The following is an 18,111-nucleotide window of genomic DNA, read 5'->3' as shown; positions in this document are numbered from 1 at the left end:
GATTGGGTAAACCCTAGGGAGACTGAGAAAAAGAGTAGCCAGTGTTTTCAGCATCTCAGTGGGAGGTAGGCTTGGCTTCCCACCCTGATTCCTAAGGCGAGGGATTTCTCAAATACAGAATAGGATTTAGACTTGGAAAGTCAAAGAATAAAAATATTCATTCCATGATTATAATTACATACATCTTGAACATCTGTTGTGTATGGGAAACAAAGTAGTGTGTATTGAATAGAAAAGTTTGTTCATTTATTTCAACTTCATTTAAACTCTTCATTGGGAGATCCCACATTAAATATAAATGCTCTCAGCTCCCTAATTTCAGGTGAGAACCCAATACATACAGCATTTCTTCGAGATGAGGGTCTCACAGAACTCAGCTGAAAAGTACTGAATCAGGGCAAGTTTATACATACACAGAATCCTAATTCTTAAACGGGAAAACAAGTTTCAGCCAATTCCTTAATTCTGACAGATCTTATGCTGCTAGGATCCCCATCAATAACAAATGCAAGGAAATCATGAACACATATTTTGCAAACTGATTCAGAGACACCCAGGATGGGCACGGCGGCTCACGCCTGTAATCCCAGCACTTTGGGAGGCTGAGGCAGGCAGATCACCTGAGGTCAGGAGTTTGAGACCAGCCTGGCCAACATGGCAAAACCCCATCTCTACTAAAAATACAAAAATTAGCTGGGCACAGTGGTGGGCGCCTTTAATCCCAGCTAGTCGGGAGGCTGAGGCAGGAGAATCGCTTGAACCCGGGAGGCAGAGGTTGCAGTGAGCTGAGATCATGCCACTGCACTCCAGCCTGGGTGGCAGAACCAGACTGTGTCTCAAAAATATAGATAAATAAATAATTAAAAAATTAAAAAAAAAACAGCTTTTACCTATCAATTTACTTGTGAGACTTGCTTATGATGTAATTACAAATACCTTTTAATATAAGGAAAGAGCACAGGTTCTCTCATTGTTTTCACTTTAGAATACATGCCAAGGTTCATAATGATTTTTAGGTCTCAAAAATATATAAAACGTCAAGTATATTTTCTTTCTTGAAGTATATTCTCACAAATCTAGAAGACATTGTTATGGCTCCTACTCACTTTATAGATTACTAACCGCTAGACAGAAAGCTTATATAAAGAATTGCTGACTGAATATGCCAATAAGTAATAATGTCTCAACAATGATGTGAGAATAAACTGTGATGAGTGAAAATGTTTGGAATTCTTAAGAAGAAAATATGCTGAGTCATGGAAAGTACTGATGCATAGTTTTTCAACTAAATGATGGACAGCAAAGAATACTATGACTCTTATAAATAACTCTTTGTTTTTATTTTAAAGAAATTACACTAATATAAATCTTTTTATTTTCCACAATCAGGAAGTGACATCTGTCATGTTAAGCCCTGAACTTCTGTTGGGGCAATGAGTGAAGGCCTGGTTCATGGGCTCTGTCTCTTCCATACCACGGAGGTGAACTATTAAGAAGTGGCTTTGGCCGGGCGCGGTGGCTCAAGCCTGTAATCCCAGCACTTTGGGAGGCCGAGACGGGCGGATCACGAGGTCAGGAGATCGAGACCATCCTGGCGAACATGGTGAAACCTCGTCTCTACTAAAAAATACAAAAAACTAGCCGGGCGAGGTGGCGGGCGCCTATAGTCCCAGCTACTCGGGAGGCTGAGGCGGGAGAATGGCGTAAACCCGGGAGGCGGAGCTTGCAGTGAGCTGAGATCCGGCCACTGCACTCCAGCCTGGGCGACAGAGCGAGACTCCGTCTCAAAAAAAAAAAAAAAAAAAAAAAAAGAAGTGGCTTTAAAATCTTTATTAATAAAACCAACCCCAGACAAAAGTGTTCCTCATAGACCTTTCTCCCACTCTTTCTCCCTGACTTCTCTGCTGCTGGCACCCCTGTCTCCCAGCAAGCTGTGACCTGGGTCCCATTCCCACAAGGCCTCCTCCTAACCTTTAGCTACTAACTTGCTGTTTTTACCCTTTCTGTATGTTTTGGCTTAATTCTGAAAAGCCTCCAATAAATAAAAGAGATCTTTTGGAGCAAAAGCCACCCAACATTTCACCATCCATGTCCCATTTTCCTTAGGGCACTGCTCAAAAGACATTACAAGCTTGCCTTTCTGGTTAAATCAGTATCTGGCGTGAAGGACAATTGAAAGTCAATTCATCTGGAGCAATGTCTCAAGGTACTGTCCTCCCATGGGAAGAGGGATCCCAGCGATTATGAACTCAGAGGAAAGTTGCCATGTTTTGATGGACTGGAACCTTCCAGGCAATCCTTAGATAATGGCCCTGAAGGAAGGGCCAAAGAGAAGCCTTTTGGGCCTATTTGTTTACCCAATAATTGGTCTACCCTACTCAACGTGTGGCCATTTACCCATATGTTACAGGTCAAAGACAGGTAAGAACAGAAATAGAGAGCAAGCATTAAAACATTGTTATAGCAACTTGACAATGTCTTCTGAGTCTAAGAATAAAAAATTGGTGTTTGTATTTTGTCTTTTATTCATTTTTTCTGATAATTCGTTTTTATCGTATTTTATAAAAGTATGGATCTACAAAGTATTGGGAGGATTTCTTTGTGGTTTTTCACCACAGATAGCTTGATTAGCACTGGTTTAAAAGAACTAGAGGTGAAAATAAATTACTTGCAGTGATATGATAGAGCTATGGTATGTAATTCCTGATGATTTTTAGCTTAGAGGTTTATTTTAAAAATAAATTGTAAACACCTATTTAAACACAAGTATATGTGTTTGTATGCAATGTATTGCCAACATTTGTGTACTCATTATCTAGCAATACTGAAAACATGGAACAAACTACAGTCAACAAATACACTACAGAGAAGTGAGTTCTTTTCCAAGTCTAAAGAAGATTAAATATGATAAAAGGAATGAATGTCTCTGCCACTGAAATAACATAAATATTTGCTCTTTCAAGCTAGAACTTGAGAATACAATTGTTATTTGGCACTGAATATTTCTTCGTCAGCGCCCCAAGGAAGCCAGGTTGATCCCTGCGGCCTCTGGCTGGCTCGGGCATACCATCTTGGCTCACACTCAAGCATGATAGGACATCTCAGATCACTGCCCCAGCCCCACTAGCTGCCCATTACCTGTTCCCAAGCAGTTTTGTTGGCAGGAGAAGGGTGGGGTGGTCAATGTAGAGGACAAATAAAGTTACTCTCAGCCCTGTAGCTGAATAAGAAGTAGGAAGAGCCAAGCAGCATTTCCTAAAGCATGTCTCAATCTATACTTCGGCAAAGTATACACATCTGGAAATGTGTTCAGAATTTTAAGAATGAACTTATTTTTTTTCTTGGACTGAGCCAGATTTAGTAATTCTAATAGATACTCAATCAGATATATTAGGTTTTTGTAGTAATCCAAGGTAACTCCCTAGGTGGTGTGATATGAGGAAGTGAACACAGATGAGCTACTGCAAAATGTTTCCCCATCAGTCTATCATAATATATGCAATTCTATTATTAAAATATTCCCCTTTATCACAGTCTGTTGGGTTGCCATAACAAAATACCATAGGCTGGATGGCTTAATTAAACAAAAGAAATTCGTTTCTTATAGCTCTGGAGGTTGAGAAGTCCAAGATGAAGTTGCCAGCAAGGTAGATTTCATTCCAAGGCCTCTTCTCTTGACTTGTAGGTGGCCACCATCTTGTTGTGTGCTCCTATGACCTCCTCTTTGTGTGTGCATGGAAAGAGAAAGTCAATTTGCTGGTGTCTCTTTTTTAAGGACACTAATTCCATCATGAGGGTCCCCTTAGGAACTCATCTAATCCTAATTACCTTCCAAAAGGTTCTCCATACACCATTATATTGGGGGTTAGGGCTCAACATATTAGTTGGGAGTGGAGAACACAAACATTCAGTCCATTAACTTTTTTGAACTAAGAAGCTATATCCATAACTATCTTTTTAAACAAAACATTCTAATTCTCTAATACCTATTTTTATAGAGTTGGGTTTATTCCTTATATTTGTCAGCTTTATCATAGCATGAGGGGGGTAGGAGTGGAGAAACAATATGTAACCAGAAAAAATATATAAAATGTCCAGGCTTGGAAGCAATAAAGGAGAAGGCAAAAAGAAAAAGAAAAATGAACTATTTAAGAATTACCCTAAGACTGGCTGTTATGAGATGTTATTAATTCATTCATTTTCTCTGTAGTAATTGAATTCATAGGTTTAGGTACAGTGCTGAGTGCTGGGGATAACCTGGAATAAAAGCTGGCCAAAATGGACTTGACAGACCTTTGGCAGGTAAGATTCATGTGATGTTAGGGTGCTATGCTGGAAGCAAGTCCAGGGTGGAGCGGGGGCACAGGAGGAGGCCAAATCTACCCAGGGACTCAGAAAAAACTGGGGAGACCAAAGGTAAGTAAATATTAAAGGAGACAGGTATCTAGAAGAAGAGTGCAGATGGCAGAGAGGGAGGAGGTGGGAGGGACCAAGGGGGCTGGGGCACTGAGGTCCAGGCACAGAGGCAGAACACAGAAATGCAGCCAAGTCCCACACTAGTGGCAGGCACAGGCCAGATCTGGCGGAATTTGTATACCCCACAAAGGAGTTTTTGCTTTATCCACCATCACTGAAGGATTTTAAAGACCCACAGAGTAACTGAATCACACTTTCTCTTTAGAGAGATTAGTCTTATAGGCAAGGTGAAGAGTAGATTGGAGGAGTCAGAGACTAAGAAATCTGTTAGGAGATTGTTGCAAAAGCCTAGGCAAGAAATGATGGAGAGGGGAATGAAATAAGGCCACAGTGTGGGGATGGAGAAGAAGAAAGGATAGTTGTTGAGGAGCATAATTGACAGGACCAAGGATAAGTCCAATTGTGTACTAAAGCAGAAGGCATTCTCAGATGCCCGGTGACTCTAGGTGACATGATGCACCATTTGCTGAGGTAAGAAATTTGGTTGAAGAGAGTGGGTTTGAGCCAGGCAAGGTGGCTAAAACCTGGAATCCCAGAACTTCGGGAGGCTGAGATAGGAGGATCGCTTGAGCCCAGGAGTTCAAAACAAGCCTGGGCAACATAGCAAGACTTCATCTCTACAATATGAAAATAAAAAATAAATTAGCCAGGCATGGTGGCACACATCTGTAGTCATGGCTACATGGCTACTCAGGAGGCTGAAGTGGAAGAATGGCTTGAACCCAGGAGTTGGAGGCTTCAGTGAGCTATGATTATGCTGCCACTGCACTCCAGCCTAGGCAACAGAGGGAGAACCTATCTCTGAAAAAAGAAAAGAGTGAATTTGAAGGGAACATGGTGAGTTCTGTTAGGCATGGTTTGTTGGAGGTGCCTACAGGACAGTCAGGAGGCAGATGAATCTATGAGCCACGAGCTCAGGAGAAAGGCTGGGGCAGGAGCTCTATATTGAGAGTTACCTGCTTCAAGGGAAGCAAGGCAGAGCGTGAGCTGCCTGAGCCAGGATTCTGGACAATCCAAAAAAGAAAAAAAAAAAAAAACACCCCGCATATATAGCTGTCTTCATAAGTACATGATGAGTTCCTGAAGGATCAAATCATTCATTTTTCATCTTACAGCATTTTGTATACAGAAAATGTTCCAACTGTAGATATAACATAAGATACTAGCAGCACTAGGAAAATAGGTTCAGTTTCTCACGTAACTGGGCTCCACCACGCCCAAGCTGAAGTAGCAGCGACTGCTGCCCAGAATGGACTTAGAAATGAAAACATGAATGAAGCCTCCTGCTGGAGCTTTGTTCCTTTTTTTCACTTAATAAACAACACATCTTCAGAGTAAAATAATCTATCTTAATGACTCCAAAAATAGTATTTGCAAATAGAGTTGAAGCCTTCTAGTGAGGATCCATGTTGAAGCGGAAGAAGTATTTGGAGGATGATTTCCCAGGTAGGTGTGATCAGAAAAGAGGGCGGCTGGAAAGGTGTTGAATCACCCATGATAGAAACAGAGTGCAACAAAACATGCTCTCTGCTTTCTGCTGTATTCGTTAAATGGCCTTTATTGTTTGTGCTAAGAAAGGTCAATTAATCATCCAAAGTGCTGTCTGACAGAAATTAACAATCAGCAGTGACAAAATATCCAGCAAGAGCTCACAACAACAAAGGGTTTTGTTTCTCTTTCCATATACCATTGAAAAAGGAGTCACTGGCATGTCATATCTCTTTGTACAGCTTCATTAGTGATTTTTGGCACGTAGGAAGGGGTGAGAAAAATAGAAGTGTCGCTGCTCATCTAAGCAGACCACAGGTAATTAGTTACAGCCCCGCTCCCTCGGCGATATCATCCCTTAACAAAGCACTCAAATGTTTCAGAGCAAATCTTGTCCAGAAAGGGGGGAGAAAAAGTAGGTAGCACAACTCTCTGCTTGAACTGGGTCCAGTAAATCTTAGAATTGATAACAGGTAAAACAGAGGATTACTAAACTGAATTCAAATTCTGTTTTATAAGAAAATTAAAACTAGTGTTAGAAACTACCATAAGTCCTACCACCTTCCCCCAAAGATTCTAAAACACACTCTGTGCTTTTGTTTAACTCAAGTTTTGGTGTTAATGTTTCAACCACAAATATGAAGAAATTTTGCAGTGCATCCTCAAATAGAGCTCTGCAGGATTCCAGGGAGACTCTATATTTTACTTGTCCTCCTCCACATCAACAGGGCTCCAACCCTACACCCTCTACCAAGGGACATTCGCGTTTTGCTTCAGGGAGGACCGTTACTAAGTCTTTACCTGAACCCATGCACTCTGTTGAAGCACTATCTTTAGGTATCAAGGCCATTTCAGATGATTTCCACGGAATGTTCTAGGATAGAGCCACCTGGCTCTCCAGCTTGCCTGCTTCTAATTTAGGACTGAGGCTGTATTTTCAACCTCTGCTTCTTCCTTGCGGGTCAGCCATTTCTGGCTCTAGCTGTAACATTCTCTGTCTGTCCTGTCAATAAACTATGGGTTGGTCCTTTTTGTGAGAAAAGTCACATCTTGTTTGCAATAAAAGATGAAAATGGGTTCAAGAGAACCCATGAAGACATTATGTAGAAACATTGTGTGGAAACCTTCCTGTGTTCCTTTCATTATATACCAGGAAGCTGGGTGGAATATCACTGAACACATTGGTTTCCTTAGCATCCTTAGCAGAAGTTAAGGATCCTACTGTTTAGTCACAACCCCCTCAACATGAACTAGATTATGATTGTCACAGATTTTGCTGTTCTTAGGAATGTTGAGCCCTTGATGACATTTCAAATGTCATGTTGAAATGTGACCTCCAATGTTGGAGGTAGGTCTAGTGGGAAGTGACTGGTTTGTGGGGGTGAATCCCTCACGAATGGCTTGGTGCACTCCCCATGGTAATGAGTGGGTTCTCAGTCTGTGAGTTCATGCAAGTGCTGTTGTTTAAAAGAACCTGACATCTCTCTTGCTCCCTCTTTTGCCATGTGATGCACCTGTTACCCCTTTGCCTTCCATCATCAGTGGAGGCTTTCTGAGGCCTCACAAGAAGAGTATGCTGGCACCATGCTGGTACAGTCTGCAGAACTGAGCCAAATAAACCTCTTTCCTTTATAAATTATCCAGCCTCAGGTATTCCTTTATAGCAATGCGAAATGGACTAATACAGCCCTACATTATCTTCCTGCCTGCTGGTCAGTTAGCCTTATCTTCAATAGTTTCAGAGACAGAAAGTTCTTGAAGCAGCTCACCGTCTTGCTTTTAGCCCCAGAAAGATCTTCCTTACAGACTCAAAGTGTTTTCCGGTAACGTTTAGTCCTTTGTTCCAATACTGCTTTCTGAAGCATCATGTCATTATCATGTTTTCTTATACTTCATGGTCCCCTAAAGGGCTGAAGGCCTTTCTTACAGCTCATTTCCTTCCTCCCCATCCCACCAGCCTCATCCTCTCTAAATGAAATATCATTTGTCCTTCAATGTTTTAGACTCTGACCTTCTATTTGTCCCTTTTGGGAACACTTCCTTTTGTAAATTCCCATTGAAACAGTCTTTTCAGCACAAACCCCAATAGCCCATGTGTAACATGTCCAGCACAGAGTGGTCACAGTGACTCTTCTCTGATCTGGATGCTGTACCAGATGTAGCCCACGGGCCCTGTGTGATGTTTATCAGTCCTACCACACACTGAGGCCCCATCACATGCTGGGAAAGAGCAGCAGCCTCTGGAGGATAGGGAGCAAGACCACAAGGTTCTCTGGAAGAAACCAGCTCTGGGCCGGGCGTGGTGGCTCAAGCCTGTAATCCCAGCACTTTGGGAGGCTGAGACGGGTGGATCACAAGGTCAGGAGATCGAGACCATCCTGGCTAACACGGTGAAACCCCGTCTCTACTAAAATATACAAAAAACTAGCCGGACAAGGTGGCGGGCGCCTGTAGTCCCAGCTACTTGGGAGGCTGAGGTGGGAGAATGGCATAAACCTGGGAGGCGGAGTTTGCAGTGAGCTGAGATCCGGCCACGGCACTCCAGCCTGGGTGACAGAGCGAGACTCCGTCTCAAAAAAAAAGAAACCAGCTCTGGTCTGGCACCCATGCTCATTGGTTCCATCCAACTCCAGCACTTCTCTTGAACAACAACCAAGGGGGGTCACTGGTCAAAATTCTTGAAGACAGCAAAAAGAAGCTTGTGAAAAATTGAGCTCTCTTACGAGACTGACCCATCAATAGAGTCAACGTGCTATTTTATAGATCCTGGAGTAAACTTAACCATAAATTCATGTAGCACCAGACACAGATAATGCATAAATGAAACAACAGTGTGTTTTTAATCCTGCCTCATTACAAAATGGGTGAATCCTTCATTTAGCAGTTGCTATGAGAAATATCTATTTTAGTCCTTTCCAGAATGACTGCTTCTTAATGATCCCACTTTATTCACTGATTGAGCCAATGGTCCCACAAACTAAGGTAAGCTCCTTGCTCCTACAACGGGACCCCTGAGCCTATCTTGAAAAAGCAGTACAACTTCACAGAGGCTTACCACAAATTCATTTTCTTCCACACTAACTAGGGCTTAAAAATAATGTGTATTCACACCCACTTGGGTGGCTACTATAAAAAATAAAACAGAAAACAAAAGTGCTGGTGAGGATGTGGAGAAACATTCAGTACTGGGAGAATGGATGAACTAAGACTGTGAGGGTACAAGAAGAGCTGAAAGGAGAGAAAGTATAGTCACAGAATGTATTAGCTCATTTTCACACTGCTGATAAAGACATACCTGAGACTGCACAATTTACAAAGGAAAGAGGTTTAATGGAGAACTCACAGTTCCACATGACTGGGGAAGCCTCACAATCGTGGTGGAAGGTGAGGAGGAGCAAGTTACATCTTACATGGATGGCAGCAGGCAAAGAGAGAGCTTGTGCAGGCAAACTCGTTTTTAAAGCCTTCAGATGTCATGAGACTTATTCACTGTCATGAGAACAGCACAGGAAAGACCCACGCCCATGATTCAATTCACTGGGTCCCTCCCACAACACATGGGAATTATGGGAGGGATAAGATGAGATTTGAGCGGGGACACAGAGCCAAACCATATCACAGGACAAAGCTGGATTTAAATGCCCCAGAGAGATGACTCCTGGTGCAGCCATGGATGCGTGTGGCTGGAGTGGAGGACAGGTGCAGGCCATTCTAGTCATGAAGGTAGGGAACAAGAGGAGAGGACAGTGGATATGAAGCCTCATTCTCACCAGGCGAGTTTTAAAAAAATACTGACACCCAAGTTCTATCCCCAGCAATGCCCATGGGTCTGGGCAATGAGGTATATTTTGTTTCTTGGTTTTTTTAGTTGTAAAATATGTGTAACATAAGATATTCCATTTTAACCATTTTTAAATTTACAGTTCTGTGGCATTCAGACAATTCACATTGTTGTACAACTATCACCAACAGCTATCTCCAGAACTTTTTTGTCTTCCCCAACTCAAACTCTATACCCATTAAACAGTGACTTCCCATTCCTCTCTACCTCGCAGCCCCTGGAAACCATCATTCTACTTTCTGTCTCTATGAATTTGACTATTGTAGGAGCCTCATTCTAGGTACCTCAAACCTGATATTGTTTGAAATCTTCCTTGATGAGTCTAATATGCAGCCACTGCTGAGAACTATTGTGCTATGATGCTGGCTATTTCAACTATGTGGGCCAATGAAGTCCCCCAGGGCCATGTCAGTCCTTGGAGACAGGAAGAAGATTATGAGGCAGATAAAGTCTTCAGTAAATGAGTTACATGAAAATCATGATGGAAAAAGGGTAGCAGAAACCTCAAAAGGGTCAGGTTGTTATATAAAGCACAGGGGTACTGGGATGGAAGTGTGAGCCAATGGCATAAAGATTTCAACCCAAGTCTGCTTGCAAAGTCCAGGTTCCTTCTGTTATACCAGTGGTTCTTTCATTCAATAAATATTTATTAAGTACCTGTGATGTGCTAAGCAGTGTTCTAGGCACAAATTTCCTGTTCACATGGAGTTTATATTCTGTCAAGAAGTCAGATAATGAACCTGAAAATAAATAGATCAATAAGAATTTTAAGTAGTAAAATAAAACAGAGTAATGAGGTAGAGAGTGAATTGGGTCATTGAGAAAGGTTTTTCTGAGGAAGCGATCCTCAGGGGAAGCCTGAATGATGAAACAGAGGCCATCATGTCAAATGCAAAGGAGTTTAGCAAATGCAAAGGCCCTGAGACAGAAACAAGTTTGGTGCACTCAGAAAACAAAAAGAAAGCCAGGGTAGCTAGCACATGGGAGTGAGAGAGTGACCTGTGAGCTGAGATAGCTGGGAACCAGATGAAGCTCTTGTAGGCCAAGGTAAGAAATTGGGGATCAACTGTCTTTGCAGAAAGATGCTATTCAAGGGTATTGAAAATCAGATTGGCTGCCTTAAGAAGGAACAAGGGGCAAAAGTAGAAGCAGGGAGACCAATGAACGCCAGCCATTGCAGTAGCTCAGAGAAGAGATAGTGCTGACTTAGACTAGGATTGGTGGCCGTGGCAATGGTGAGAAGTGGCAGAATCATGATGTCTTTCATAGGTAAAGCCAACAGAGGATTTGAGGGAAAGAGGAGTAACTCCTAGGTTTAGACCAAGCATCTGGATGGATGGTGATGGCATTTACTGAAGGAAGAGGAAGTTTTGAGGGGTTAAAAAAATTCCACTGGGGTCAAGTTAATTTGAAGATTCTTATTAGATGTCCATAGAGATGTTGAAAAGTGTTGCGTATACAAGTCCAGAATTCAGGGGAGAAGTCAGGTCTAAACATACAGACTTGTGAGTGTGCTTAAGCATCACTTGGAGAGTTGTTAAAAATGGTGATTCTCAGCCTCCACCCCTGGGGATTCTCTTCAGTAATTCTGGGGAGGGTGGGGTTGCACTTCTAATTAGCTCAAATTTGATGGTTCCCTTAAATCCTGCACTCTACCCTTCCACTTCCTCTGGTTGAGGTTAATCCACTAAACAGCTCTTTAGCCACTTAACTATATATATATTTTCCATCTAATTCAAATATTTTTCATTGTTTTATATAAATATATAGTATCAAATTATCATCATATGTTCTAATATATTATTTATTATAAATATAACCATATATTAATATGTTACATGAATACATTGATCTAATGATTACATGTAAATTTATTTCTCATGATTTTCATCTCAGTCACAAAACGAGAGATATCAAAAGCCTTTAAAGGAAGTTGGCATACTTTATCTCTGGAATTCCTTATTTGTCTAACTTGAGAAAGAAAGAAAGAGAGAGAGTAAAAGCTGAAGAGTTGGTTGCACTGAAATGAATTATTATTATGAGTCCATGTGGTTCCAAAATCAACAAGACTTTGTCTACTTCTAGGGTTCATATACCATGTTAGAATCCACTCCAAAATTAAGCAGAAGATCATCAATCTTAGTCTTCTATATTTGTCAGAATTCTCTTTTTTGACATCAAGACAGAATGGTCCTACAATGTTTGGACCATCTGCCATTCTCCACCATTTCTCAAAAATGGCTGACTGCTTCTATTACCTCCATCTCACAGTTGCAAATTATTCCCGCTCAGTGCTGGGTGCTCTGACTGAGCCAGTGCAGTTTATCTGAGAGCTGACTTACTTGCCTCTCACAACATTTAGCAGCCTGCTGGGCTTGCCTGTCTGAAGACCATTCTCCTTATCAGGAACTTGGAAGCCTCATAGGACAAGACTCTGTTTGCTCTGGAGCAGGTCTTCCCATTCAGTCAGGGAACCATACTTTTTGTTCTCCCAATACCCCCAACCCCTCCCCCCAAAAAATCCCTTTTCATTGTTCTTTCTGTTTTGGGTTTCTTTTTTTCCCTTAAGGACTATACTGAGGTATTATTGATTTAGTTGGGTTTTTCTTTGTTTTCTGGTGGTTTTGCAAACCCCAGATCCACTCCCAACTTTACTCATCCTGACACAATTCCCAGAGCATCATCACATTTTTAAGTGTACCTTTGGCTGTGCAACCCTCTTCCCATTTTGTGTACCTGTCTTTTTAATAGACCTTTAACTTCTAGGCACCTACCTACGTTCATTATCTCACCAAAGCAGATGTTTTAAGGTACCCTTATTCCAGAGTGAACAATCACAAACCATTACAGGATGATTGATGGGTCCAGGTTTCCATATATGCCAGCCGATCAGGAAACCTGCCACAAGGCTGTTCTCATTATTCAACAGTCTTTGTGGCTATTTCGATTACTGCTCAGGTGAGGTCAGGGGGAGATATGACTCAGGTCCACAACAACTGACCTCAATATCTCTCCAAGGCTGGTTTAATGGTTAAGATAAAAGGAATTCTGGAAACAAAGTTCCAGGACATTTTGTGGTAGAATAAATGATGGTGGTGAATAGGGACATGCACTTGTCATTAAAAGTGGCATGTTTATGGGGTGCTGACACAGTTTATGGGGTGCGTGCCTTCAGGTACCAGCCAGACCCATGCTTTTCCTAATGTTTTCAGCCTTTTCCCAAAGGTTTGGACAACACAGCTGGACAAAGCTGCCAGGGGAATTCCTCAAGTTGAAAGTTGTTTTTTTGTTTCACCAATGTTCCCGTCCACTGCCAGCACTAGAGCATGAGAAGGCATTCTCTTTAGATATGACCCTGGGATCAAGACTGCCACCCCGCACAACTCTGGAGGGCCTCATGCACATGGAATTCTATGTTGCATCCCAGAGAACGCATTCCTACAAACCAGAGTAAGAATGGCACCCCCTGGAGCCATGGCACCCCCTGAAGTCAATCTACCCAGAGGCCCTGCAAGGACCCCAGCCTTACCCTACATCTCTTACCGTGGCCGCTGCTATATTACGCCACTCAGTCAGCTACTGAACATAAAAGCACTTCACCCCAGAGAGTCAGTGCCATAATACAGGTTCTACGAGGCAGCTATAACAACAATTTCCATGGAAATAGTATTTTACATTTCTTTGAGTGCACCTGGTCACTGCCACATGCCTTAAAAAATTCCTCTGGAGGGGGGGCGGAGCAAGATGGCCAAATAGGAACAGCTCCAGTCTCCAACTCCCAGCCCAAGTGACACAGAAGACCGGTGATTTCTGCATTTTCAACTGAGGTACTGGAGTCATCTCACTAGGGATTGCCGGACAATCGGTGCTGGTCAGCTGCTGCAGCCCGACCAGCGAGAGCTGAAGCAGGGCGAGGCATCGCCTCACCTGGGAAGCACAAGGGGGAAGGGAATCCCTTTTCCTAGCCAGGGGAACTGAGACACACAACACCTGGAAAATCGGGTAACTCCCACCCCAAAACTGCGCTTTAAGCAAACGGGCACACCAGGAGAATATATCCCACCCCTGGCCGGGAGGGTCCCACGCCCACGGAGCCTCCCTCATTGCTAACACAGCAGTCTGTGATCTAACCACAAGGCAGCAGCGAGGCTGGGGGAGGGGCGCCCGCCATTGCTGAGGCTTAAGTAGGTAAACAAAGCCGCTGGGAAGCTCGAACTGGGTGGAGCTCACAGCAGCTCAAGGAAACCTGCCTGCCTCTGTAGACTCCACCTCTGGGGACAGGGCACAGATAAAAAACAACAGCAAAAAAGCAGCAGAACCTCTGCAGACGCAAACGACTCTGTCTGACAGCTTTGAAGAGAGCAGTGGATCTCCCAACACGGAGGTTGGGATCTGAGAAGGGACAGACTGCCTGCTCAAGTAGGTCGCTGACCCCTGAGTAGCCTAACTGGGAGACGTCCCCCACTAGGGGCAGTCTGACACCCCACACCTCACAGGGTGGAGTACACCCCTGAGAGGAAGCTTCCAAAGTAAGAATCAGACCGGTACACTCGCTGTTCAGCAATATTCTATCTTCTGCAACCTCTGCTGCTGATACCCAGGCAAACAGGGTCTGGAGTGAACCTCAAGCAATCTCCAACAGACCTACAGCTGAGGGTCCCGACTGTCAGAAGGAAAACTATCAAACAGGAAGGACACCTATACCAAAACCCCATCAGTACGTCACTATCATCAAAGACCAGAGACAGATAAAATCACAAAGATGGGGAAAAAGCAGGGCAGAAAAGCTGGAAATTCAAAAAATAAGAGCGCATCTCCCCCTGCAAAGGAGCACAGCCCATCACCAGCAATGGATCAAAGCTGGTCAGAGAATGACTTTGACAAGATGAGAGAAGAAGGCTTCAGTCCATCAAACTTCTCAGAGCTAAAGAAGGAATTACGTACCCAGCGCAAAGAAACTAAAAATCTTGAAAAAAGAGTGGAAGAATTGACAGCTAGACTAATTAATGCAGAAAAGGTCATAAACGAAATGACAGAGATGAAAACCATGACACGAGAAATATGTGACAAATGCACAAGCTTCAGTAACCGACTCGATCAACTGGAAGAAAGAGTATCAGCGATTGAGGATCAAATGAATGAAATGAAGTGAGAAGAGAAACCAAAAGAAAAAAGAAGAAAAAGAAATGAACAAAGCCTGCAAGAAGTATGGGATTATGTAAAAAGACCAAATCTACGTCTGATTGGGGTGCCTGAAAGTGAGGGGGAAAATGCAACCAAGTTGGAAAACACTCTTCAGGATATCATCCAGGAGAACTTCCCCAACCTAGTAGGGCAGGACAACATTCAAATTCAGGAAATACAGAGAACGCCACAAAGATACTCCTCCAGAAGAGCAACTCCAAGACACATAATTGCCAGATTCACCAAAGTTGAAATGAAGGAAAAAATCTTAAGGGCAGCCAGAGAGAAAGGTCGGGTTACCCACAAAGGGAAGCCCATCAGACTAACAGCAGATCTCTCGGCAGAAACTCTACAAGCCAGAAGAGAGTGGGGGCCAATATTCAACGTTCTTAAAGAAAAGAATTTTAAACCCAGAATTTCATATCCAGCCAAACTAAGTTTCATCAGTGAAGGAGAAATAAAATCCTTTACAGATAAGCAAATGCTTAGAGATTTTGTCACCACCAGACCTGCCTTACAAGAGACCCTGAAGGAAGCCCTAAACATGGAAAGGAACAACCAGTACCAGCCATTGCAAAAACATGCCAAAATGTAAAGACCATCGAGGCTAGGAAGAAACTGCATCAACTAACGAGCAAAATAACCAGTTCATATCATAATGGCAGGATCAAGTTCACACATAACAATATTAACCTTAAATGTAAATGGACTAAGTGCTCCAATTAAAAGACACAGACTGGCAAACTGGATAAAGAGTCAAGACCCATCAGTCTGCTGTATTCAGGAGACCCATCTCACATGCAGAGACATACATAGGCTCAAAATAAAGGGATGGAGGAAGATCTACCAAGCAAATGGAGAACAAAAAAAAGCAGGGGTTGCAATCCTAGTCTCTGATAAAACAGACTTTAAACCATCAAAGATCAAAAGAGACAAAGAAGGCCATTACATAATGGTAAAGGGATCAATTCAACAGGAAGAGCTAACTATCCTAAATATATATGCACCCAATACAGGAGCACCCAGATTCATAAAGCAAGTCCTTAGAGACTTACAAAGAGACTTAGACTCCCATACAATAATAATGGGAGACTTCAACACTCCACTGTCAACATTAGACAGATCAATGAGACAGAAAGTCAACAAGGATATCCAGGAATTGAACTCATCTCTGCACCAAGCGGATCTAATAGACATCTATAGAACTCTCCACCCCAAATCAACAGAATATACATTCTTCTCAGCACCACATTGCACTTATTCCAATATTGACCACATAAGTGGAAGTAAAGCACTCCTCAGCAAATGTAAAAGAACAGAAATTATAACAAACTGTCTCTCAGACCACAGTGCAATCAAACTAGAACTCAGGACTAAGAAACTCAATCAAAACCGCTCAACTACATGGAAACTGAACAACCTGCTCCTGAATGACTACTGGGTACATAACAAAAAGAAAGCAGAAATAAAGATGTTCTTTGAAACCAATGAGAACAAAGATACAACATACCAGAATCTCTGGGACACATTTAAAGCAGTGTGTAGAGGGAAATTTACAGCACTAAATGCCCACAAGAGAAAGCAGGAAAGATCTAAAATTGACACTCTAACATCACAATTAAAAGAACTAGAGAGGCAAGAGCAAACACATTCAAAAGCTAGCAGAAGGCAAGAAATAACTAAGATCAGAGCAGAACTGAAGGAGATAGAGACACAAAAAACCCTCCAAAAAATCAATGAATCCAGGAGTTGGTTTTTCGAAAAGATCAACAAAATTGACAGACCGCTAGCAAGACTAATAAAGAAGAAAAGAGAGAGGAATCAAATAGATGCAATAAAAAATGATAAAGGGGATATCACCACCGACCCCACAGAAATACAAACTACCATCAGAGAATACTATAAACACCTCTACACAAATCAACTAGAAAATCTAGAAGAAATGGATAATTTCCTGGACACCTACACTCTCCCAAGACTAAACCAGGAAGAAATTGAATCCCTGAATAGACCAATAGCAGGCTCTGAAATTGAGGCAATAATTAATAGCCTACCCACCAAAAGAAGTCCAGGACCAGATGGATTCACAGCTGAATTCTACCAGAGGTACAAGGAGGAGCTGGTACCATTCCTTCTGAAACTATTCCAATCAATAGAAAAAGAGGGAATCCTCCCTAACCCTTTTTATGAGGCCAACATCATCCTGATACCAAAGCCTGGCAGAGACACAACAAAAAAGGAGAATTTTAGACCAATATCCCTGATGAACATCGATGCAAAATCCTCAATAAAATACTGGCAAACCGGATTCAGCAGCACATCAAAAAGCTTATCCACCATGATCAAGTGGGCTTCATCCCTGGGATGCAAGGCTGGTTCAACATTCGCAAATCAATAAACGTAATCCAGCATATAAACAGAACCAAAGACAAGAACCACATGATTGTCTCAATAGATGCAGAAAAGGCTTTTGACAAAATTCAACAGCCCTTCATGCTAAAAACGCTCAATAGATTCGGTATTGATGGAACGTACCTCAAAATCATAAGAGCTATTTATGACAAACCCACAGCTAATATCATACTGAATGGGCAAAAACTGGAAAAATTCCCTTTGAAAACTGGCACAAGACAGGGATGCCCTCTCTCACCACTCCTATTCAACATAGTGTTGGAAGTTCTGGCTAGGGCAATCAGGCAAGAGAAAGAAATACAGGGTATTCAGCTAGGAAAAGAAGAAGTCAAATTGTCCCTGTTTGCAGATGACATGATTGCATATTTAGAAAACCCCATTGTCTCAGCCCAAAATCTCCTTAAGCTGATAAGCAACTTCAGCAAAGTCTCAGGATACAAAATTAATGTGCAAAATCACAAGCGTTCTTATACACCAGTAACAGACAAACAGAGAGCCAAATCATGAATCAACTTCCATTCACAATTGCTTCAAAGAGAATAAAATACCTAGGAATCCAACTTACAAGGGATGTAAAGGACCTCTTCAAGGAGAACTACAAACCACTACTCAGTGAAATAAAAGAGGACACAAACAAATGGAAGAACAGACCATGCTCATGGATAGGAAGAATCAATATCGTGAAAATGGCCATACTGCCCAAGGTTATT

This window comes from Rhinopithecus roxellana, chromosome 14 (assembly GCF_007565055.1).
Source record: "Rhinopithecus roxellana isolate Shanxi Qingling chromosome 14, ASM756505v1, whole genome shotgun sequence".
Taxonomy (NCBI): Eukaryota; Metazoa; Chordata; class Mammalia; order Primates; family Cercopithecidae; genus Rhinopithecus; species Rhinopithecus roxellana.
The sequence above is the reverse complement of the archived record's forward strand: the minus strand, read 5'-3'. Positions refer to the sequence as shown.